The 7,671-nt window shown below is 40.3% G+C and overlaps 1 non-coding gene across 1 annotated transcript; it reads left to right on the top strand.

Annotated features, from left to right (window-relative positions):
- The first annotated feature begins 4,553 nt into the window (after window positions 1-4,553).
- On the top strand, window positions 4,554-6,341 carry LOC104454025. The gene is made up of 2 exons (XR_005552981.1): window positions 4,554-5,340; window positions 5,529-6,341. It is a non-coding gene; the product is annotated as an uncharacterized LOC104454025 (transcript).
- Window positions 6,342-7,671: the final 1,330 nt, after the last annotated feature.

Below are 7,671 nucleotides of genomic sequence, written 5' to 3'. Positions count from 1 at the left end.
TTGAACATTGATCTTTATTATTGAAATAATTAAAAATTAAATCAAGCATTCATCTAACAATTTAAGTTTTTAGAATAGTTAATAGTAATCTTATAAAAGTTCATATAATATCAGAGTCAAAGGTTTTGAATTCAAACCTTTTCAGACCCCATTTACCTCATCAATTAAATATATCCACGCTTAGTACTAAGCAAAAAGATCAGACTAAATATGAAGGGAGTGTTAGAATAATTAAATATTAAATCACGCATTCATCTAACAGCTGAAAACTTTTAGAACAATTAGTAGTAATTTCAAGAAAATCTCACATTTGCCTCCATAGAGAATTTTTAGTTCCTGCCTGAGCCCGTCATTTGAGGCAATCACCCCAGGCGGCCAGATATCATTTTAAAAGAAAAATCACGAAGTTCACAAAATTAAGGACACGCCATGGGCTTTTCAGGTGCGCAGGGACTTCATGCTCCTGAAACACCTGAAAGTTATCTCTTCCTATCTGGTCCCTGAACACATTTGCTAGTTCAGTGTTAGTGCACGACGTCCCATGTGTTCTAGCGTTGAGGACCCGTTTAGCATCACATTCCATGCTTTACATCTTGGACGAACGCCGGTCTGATCATGGGGAGAAGCATTACATTGTATAACTAGCGAGCTCATGCTTGCATGCACCAGCAATAGGGTTTATATAGACTGAGAATGGTAGCATATAATCTTACAAGTGCGTCCTCAGCAACTTGATGTCGAAAGATGTTGAGAGAATTTGAGAAATCATGTATGGCATGACAAAATGCGGCATCTCTGCAGCCTCAATTTCTAGAGTGCAAAGTTATAAGTGCATTCAGTTTGACGGTCGAAATGTGCTTCAGATGTGTTTCTGGGTGTTTTCAATTTTTCGCCGATGTCTTCTATCATTTTATTCATGTGACCCGAGTAGTTTTTATCAGAGAATTCGACGAAAAAGTGAGGATGCTCTTCGCAATTACCTTGATGAATTTGGGGGTGAATGAGAGTCTCTTACCACTCCTTCAAGCCCGGCTTTATGTCGACAATCATAGGAGTCCAATGCGTCGGTTCAAATCAGCTGAGATAAGTCTGCACGAGATTCTTAAGTTCAACGAGGACTTCTATTGAGAGAAGGCATCCATCTGTGGAAAATGCTGGTTTTTGCTGCGTTCTCTTCCATAGCTTATTAACGAGGAAAGTTCCATAGGCCGCAGAAAGCTTGGTGATAAAGCTGCTACTCTTTGGTGGTTATGCAAACTGCTTGGAAAAAGTTAAAATTCGGCATCGTCTATTCGACCCAGCTTGGATCAAACCGACTCGATTTTGTCCTGCCCAAATTGTTAAAATCAGCTTTTTCTCTTCGACTCATGCTGTTGCTGTGAAACTCACGATCTTCAAACTCAATCCAGAATGTGCTATCCAGCACAAAACGTGATCAATATCCCTCACTTCAACATCTCGCAAAGACGATAGTGATATGCAGTGGTTGTCATGTTTGGGAGAAGGAAAAAGGTCCGATGGCTGAATCTATCACTAGGTGGCCTGCATTATCAGAAGCTCACATTGCCTCTGTAAATCCCTGAGTTTCTTCTTCGTTCCGGAAACGCATGAACAAGTATGAAAGTTAAGTAACTAATTCTTGAGGTTCCATTCAGTCAACAGGCGATTTGAAACGTCAAAAATGAAGTTCGTGGACAATTTTCGTGGACAATTTTTATGATCATGGGAAGCTCCCGTAGAATTTTCCTGATATGAGCTACATTAATTGAAATTGTAATTAACCGTTTTTACAGAGTTGATCTAATAATATAGGATATAAGGTTTCTTGATAGTCGAATATGACCTGGCCTTTGTGTGGGTCGAGTTGGCCTGGCAGCCCGTAATGAGAGGCCCATCCAAAACTCTATAAATAAGCTAAGGACCATCATCTAGCTCTCACTTTTTGCGGTTCAATACGCATACACACCCACTTTCTCACATAAGGAACACTCATGAGGGGCGGTCTCATCGAGCTAGGGTACTGAGGGTCATAGACCCATGGATTTAAAATCAGGTATGCAAATCTTTGTCTTCTCCTTTAAGACATTTGAGTTTCTAACTATGTCGAACTTGGGAAGCAGTTTCGACGGCCTACAGCTCCTCATTGAAAATATGGCTGCGTGCGGAAACGTGGTTTTCATATTGATAGTTTGTGGTTTGATGTTGTGTGCAGGTGTATATATGCAGGACACGTTTGGTAGAGGATGGACAAGGTAGGATAATTCAAGGACATAGGTCACGGGATATATAAGTTTATCAAGTTGATGGAAATAGGAGATAAAAAGAAGCGTTGGCGGAGAAGTATTTCTAAAAATGTAAGCTTTCTATGGTCTGCTACCCACTCGCACGAATGAACGATTACAAAGCCTTTATATAGGCTTAATAACCGACTTAGACATGAATTATATCTCTGCTCCGTCAGAGATTTTCATTTTTTTTGGCTTTCATTCTAGGCCGCGGGCTCCAACTATCATTAGTAGACTGGAGTTTTGTCGGCATTTCTAGAGGAGTCTAGGCTTTTTATAAAATATATCAACATCTAAATTCTAGATTTTTGTAGAAATTGGATCATGAATTCCAACACTCCTGAACAACTCCGTAAGTAGTCTATCCTATCGTTATGGACTAATTGCAATCTGTAGTAGTGCATATAAATGATTCTCAAAAGCTTGAAGCAGCCTATATACACAAATTGTGACTTAGAACCCCAACTAAGTACATGACGACAGAAAAAAGCTCTAGTAAAATGGGAAACCTTTTCTGTGAAACGATTCAAAGGTAGTAGTAGTTAATCGTGAATCTATTGATTAGCGATTAGACGTGATTTGTAAAGTCCAGGGCCTTTTTTTTTTTCTTTATGCTATGCTACTTAGGGTAGATCACACATCGGACAGTTGTTGGGATAGTTGGTGGTTTTGACATGTTTCTTCGTTCTAGGATGTACTAATGCGGCTTGGTGGTTTTGACATGTTTCTTCATTCTAGGATGTACTAATGCGGCTTGGTGGTTTTGACATGTTTCTTCATTCTAGGATGTAATAATGCGGCTTGGTTTCATGGGATTAGTAGGGGCATGTGAACCTTTTTGGGTACCCTTCTCCTGAAGCGCGTAGCTTAATAAATAAAATTAGTTGGACTCGTTGATTAAATAAACATTAGATCTATCAAGTATCATTGAAATTACCAATCTCTATTTGGTGATTATGTATCTTTGTTCTCAATTAAGTAACTCGATAAAAAAGTTAGCCTTCCATACCGTTTGCATATAATAACGGGAAAGTCAAAGCATTCATGCCATGTTGGTATTGCATATAGATTAGGGAAAAAGTTACTAAAAACCCTAAACTTTGCCTATTGTAATAAACTTATCCTAAATTTTTTTTATGACACAAAAAACCCTTAAACTTTATCAATTGTGACACATTTATCCCAATTTTTTTGTAACATTAAAAACCCCAAACTTGTACCCGTGTGACACATTTATCCCAAACTATAGGCATTTTCGCCTTTAATTTTTAAAATTAATTTTCCTTTTCTTTTCTTTTTTTTTTTTTTTTTTCTTTTTCTTTTTCTTTTTTCTTCTCTCTTCCCTCCACCATGGCCAACGGAGGGAAGCCAAACTCAGGCGAGGACCGCCCGACTAGCATCAAGTGTGGGTTGCCCTCCCCGCATCCGGGAGGTCCGCCCTCGCCCAACACAGCGAAAGTGGCCCTCGCTTGGGCTGGCAAGGGCAACCCTCATCGACATCAAACGAGGGCATTCTTTGCTAAATTTGACCTAGGCGAGGCTACCTCACCTGCATCGAGCAAGGGTCACCCTCACCAAATCGCCCTCGCTAGATCAGTGAGGGCTAGCGAGGGCAACCCTCGCTCGACGCCGCCAAGGGCAGCCCTCGCCTAAGTTTGGCTTCCTTCAGCCATGGTTGGCGAAGGAAGAAAGAAGAAGAAAATGAACAAAAAAAAAAAAGGAAAAGAAAAAGAAAAATATTTAAAAATTAAGAGATGAAAATGCCCTTTAGCCATAGAGTTTGGGGTAAATATGTCACAATTGGCAAAGTTTAGAATTTTTTGTGTTGCAAAAAAAAAAAAAGTTCGAGTAAATTTGTCATACTAGGTAAAGTTTAGGATTTTTAGTAGTTTTTTCTATAGATTATCATAGAATAGTATCGTGTCATTTAGGATTTTATACTAGTTCATTAGTGCATGTTAGATTAGGACACATAAAACAATAACAGTCGATTCAAGTCATGTCTATGTTGAGTTTAGGGATTTATTTCATAAATAAGAAAACCCAAAAAGAATGAATCGGCATTGCATTCTATGTGTTAATCTAAGTTACGTCACATAACTTAAATTAAGTGAAAGCAGTTAAAAAAATAAAGTGATATGTACACGGGTCGCTAGCTATTTTAACCCTGCACATATTATTTTAGAAACTCCTTTTTATATCATAAGCACCTAAATTGTGACATTTTTTTTCTCATTTCGATCTTTGATCTTTAGCTAAGAGCAGCAGCTAAGAGCAGCAGCAATCACGCACTCCTCCAAAAGACACTACAAATATCTCAACAAACACAAACTCTTGTTCACAAGAAAACCTTGATCTTAAACTACATCTCCTCCCGACTATGGTCTCCACAGCACCACCGCAATCTCTCTCGCCTCGCACCACCACCACCGACCTCCAAGCCCTCCTCGATGACGCGCGGCCCTTCCTGCGTGGGGAGCTTGAGGTCATCGACCCGCGCCTCCCTCCCTTGTGGCCACTCTCCGCTCGGCCGGTGTCGGGGAGTGCTGGCACAAGACCACCAGCTTCCTTGAGCACCACGTCAACACTTACCGCATCCTCCGTCTCTGGGGGCCCCTGACGCCGTCTGCCTCGCCGGCATGTTCCACTCCGCCTACTCCCCTACCCCACCATTGACCTGGCCCTCTTCGAACCCAACACCAGCCGTGACGTCGTCCGCAGCCATGTGGGCGATGCTGCCGAGCGCCTCGTCTACCTCTACTGCGTTCTCCCGAAGGTGACTTTTATCTTCGACGACCTGCTCTTCCGCTACGACGACTTGGAGCTTGTCGAGCATCTGAAGTTCTCAGAGATGTCCCTCCAGAATGCCAAGAAGAAGGGAGAGTTCAAAGGCGATGAGGCCTGGCGGACGAAGGTCCAGTCTCTGTTGCCTGCACAGGGGGTATTGATGAAGGACGGAAAGACCGGAGAGGACGTGCTCGTTTCGAGGAGGGTGGTCGCCATTCTCTTGATAATGATCATGGCCGATTTCAGCGATTACTTCTTTGGATTTCAGGTAATGGTTGCCGTGTCATCATACCCAGATCCGTTATTCATTACCATTGCTGTTGATTTGGTCTGGTATGTCGGACATATCACCACTATAAACAAATGAGTCAATCTGTTATATTCGAGTTTTCTCTCTAAATTCTCACCTCGTTCTGAGTCTTGTTGTGTCGAGAGATTGACCGATTAACTTTTCAGGACACGCTGTTCGAGAACAGCGACGGGCGGTTGGAGTTAACCGGGAACAATTTCTGGGCATTGTGGCCCGGGGATGGAAAGCCCGGGCTCTGGATGAACTCGATGTCGAGGATGGCCGCAGTCTACATGCTCATAGCGAGAGAGGAAGAGATCTCCATGCTCGAGAAGAAGATGGACACAAGCAACGCCGACTCCAAGCTGCCATCCAAAGAGCGGGATGAGGACATCCAACTCGTGGTGCCGCCGGTGTTCCAGTCGTGCTCGAGGGTCCTTGGCACGAGGGACCAGATCGAGGCGAGGGACAAGTACTGGGAAGCGGTGTGCCAGGCGAGCAAGTCGGGAGGAGCTGAGCATTACGACGCGGTGGAAAGGAGGCTAAGGGAAAGCATCAAGAAGAACCCGTTCATCGGGGAGCCACGGGTGGTGCTGGGGCAGCTGTGCCTGGGGAAAGGGCGGTACGAGGAGGCGGAGACGGAGGCCGAGGCCGGGCTGAGGCTGCTGCTGGAGTGGGGGACTCCCTGGGACAAGAGGATGTCCTGGGAAGCGTGGGTAGCCTGGGCTAGGGTTTTGCTCAGGAAGGCCAGAGAGAGGTCCTGGCCTAACACCTCTCGGGAAATTCTCCTTCTGGGGATGGTGAGGTGATCAGAAGCTTTATGTGTTCGAGCTTATATATCGTTTGTGGCGATCGCGAGCCGTAATGTTTCTTAGTAAATGGATGAATATGTTAGAGATATTCATCTGGCCATTCACATCTGTATAGTGCTGCTCATGTAATATTGAATCGAAATAAAACACCCTTGCTTTAGCTTCTAATCCGAGTAAATCCCGTAAAAAAAGTATTCACATAAACAACTAATCAATCAAGAAGAATTGAATCCATATAAGACTATAAAACACTAAATTCAATAAGCACAGCGGAATTCAAGCGTACCTGTTTGAGCCATTGTTTCATTTGAAGAAAAATAGATCAACTTGATAATTAGAGATCTATTGGAATGCCAGATCTTTATGACCTATTTCGATATAGTAACTTTCAATGGAATTCAAGCAATAACCTACCCTTTTATAGGTTAGAGAAAAGATCTAGCAAACCCTAATTAATAACGTGTCTTATTCACATTACGGGTTTCAGTTAACACAATTGCCTACACTTTTGTTACACAATTAAGCTCGTTATTAATAGATGACAAAACCTAATTCAATGAGATCACTCAAGGATTTAACAAATATTGAAATATCCATTAACCCGATTATTTAAAATGGTAAATTTATTAATTAATGTAATCCATATTATTAGAAATTTCTAACATTCTCCCACTTAGGCTACATTAATTAACTTATTTTATTTTGAAAATGATTTTATATTAAAAATGACACTATCGGATTAATAACTGAAATCTTTTTTTATGTGGCCACAACTTTAAAAAAATAATATTTAAATAACGGCATCTCAAAACCAATCAAATCCTATATAACCTTAGTATAAGACTATGGAGATCAATATGTTTTCACAACACATAATCTTCCATAATCACATGTAATAAACATTATATTTTCATGGATTATGGGCCTAGTAGTGTAGTTTGAAATAGTGTCTACATGTAATCAAAATAAATATTATTTTTTATTAGTCCTCAATGCAATTTCTCAACGACATGAAACTACATTAACGAAATTTCTAAACAACATGAAATTGCACAATTATGTCACAATCCAACATGAGATCTCATAATAAGTAGCATCTAGTTATCTTTAAACTAAAATTGTTTAAAAATACTATTTTATACTTCTACTTCCCAATCAATAGGAGAAAAGATAATAATAGAATCAACAATATTGATCATTAAAAACATGTTTTAACAGACATCATAAAAGCATTATCAGTTTGCACATAACTATAATATCCAAAAATACAAATCATATAACTCCTACTAATGAAAGAAATCCAAAAAAAAAAAATCTATAACACCTACATTCTTTACGTGTTCTTTAAACAAAATAGGTCGTAAGTCTTTAATAATATAATATTTGATCCAATTAACATTTCAATCGTGGCATTGTTGTTGTTTACAACAAAGATAATTGTTTGTCACACATAATCCAATAAAATCAATTATGTAATAAGCAATTTAGCAAAAATAAT

The sequence above is a fragment of the Eucalyptus grandis genome, chromosome 7, assembly GCF_016545825.1.
Source record: "Eucalyptus grandis isolate ANBG69807.140 chromosome 7, ASM1654582v1, whole genome shotgun sequence".
Taxonomy (NCBI): Eukaryota; Viridiplantae; Streptophyta; class Magnoliopsida; order Myrtales; family Myrtaceae; genus Eucalyptus; species Eucalyptus grandis.
This window is presented reverse-complemented; position numbering and strand designations above follow the sequence as displayed.